The sequence below is a fragment of the Cicer arietinum genome, unplaced genomic scaffold (genome assembly GCF_000331145.2).
Source record: "Cicer arietinum cultivar CDC Frontier isolate Library 1 unplaced genomic scaffold, Cicar.CDCFrontier_v2.0 Ca_scaffold_5272_v2.0, whole genome shotgun sequence".
In the NCBI taxonomy this organism is placed as follows: Eukaryota; Viridiplantae; Streptophyta; class Magnoliopsida; order Fabales; family Fabaceae; genus Cicer; species Cicer arietinum.
The window spans coordinates 1-1,263 of NW_027338919.1; the positions used below are offsets into that span (position 1 = coordinate 1).

The 1,263-nt window shown below is 34.1% G+C and overlaps 1 long non-coding RNA gene across 1 annotated transcript; it reads right to left on the reverse strand.

Annotated features, from left to right (window-relative positions):
* LOC101494685 (uncharacterized) lies at positions 1–1,156 on the reverse strand. Its single transcript, XR_012161739.1, has 3 exons — positions 865–1,156; positions 317–519; positions 1–62 (listed from the first exon to the last, which is right to left on the reverse strand). It is a non-coding gene; the product is annotated as an uncharacterized lncRNA (long non-coding RNA).
* Between the last annotated feature and the right edge of the window lie 107 nt (positions 1,157–1,263).

Genomic DNA, 1,263 nt, shown 5'->3' on the forward strand with positions numbered 1-1,263 from the left:
CGGGTATGCATCTTAAATCCAGTAAGAATATCTTCTGTGACAGAACCATAGATCCATCCAATCTGTGGAATATAAAACAGATAATGATTATGTTCAAAGATAATAAATAGGAAAAATTCATCCTATTTTTTGTAGTAACCTATCCATATTATCATCGAGGATAACCTGGTCTATTTCATATTTAAGTTTAATTTATTGGATTTTTGGTCTCTTAATGCACAAATATGTTGGTAATAAAGCTGAAAATGAGATGAGACTGAACAAGAAACATAAAAAAGCATCAAAAGTAATGGATTAGTGTCATTCTGTTTTGTACCTCACTACCCCATTCTGATTTATCTTCATAACCACAACTGATAACATGAATTGCCTCCTTGAGGAGAGTTTCTGGAGTTGCAGATTGAGGAACACCGCCATTTTCCATAAGTGTAGAGGCAACAAAAACAGCAGACTGACCAAACCTTTTCTCAAGGCTCATTTGTGACATGAGTAGTGTTTTCTCATCGTCAAATCCAGCACCTGAATAAAATGGTTGTATTAGAAAAGTGAAAATAAAAATTGAAAACAACTCCAAATAAGTTGGTGTACAAAATACACGAAAGAATTCTAAATAATCGGGAAAAATAAGTTATATGCAATTTCACAGATGAGCCAATCCATTTATAATATAATTAAGAATTGAAGTTCAAGGTTCAACAGAATCTAGAAAGTTATGTGTTGTACTCTTCTTTTTAGCAATGGAATAGCAATAAGAGATGTCAAAATCATCATATAACTACAAGTGGCAGAAATATTTTAACTCATAGAAGATTAGAACTTTCGACAAAATGCATCAAGAAAATATATCCAAAATGCATAGCATACCTTCCACCCCTTCTTCTATATCCTCTAGGCTAAAGATGGGCACAGTTGGATCAACATTCTTGCTAGATTTCTTCTTTTTAGAGCTCTTATTGCTAGATTTCGAGCTCTTCTTTCTATCTCCACCGCAAAGCGAAGAAACAAATCCAGGCTTTTTATGCTTGGGTTTAATAGGAGGCTCATAACCATATAAAGCCGTTCTATTGAAGACACATCCAGTACCAACATAAACAGGGCCTTGAATGCCATCCAACCCTCGCAAGTTTATCTGTACAAAAAGAGACAAGTTGGGGAAATGTGTATTAGATATAAAACCATTTGGGTATAACGTATTCACCTAATAGCTTAAGCTTTTGGGAAAGTATGTTCATGACAAGGTTCCAAAGCCTTTAAAACATAAGA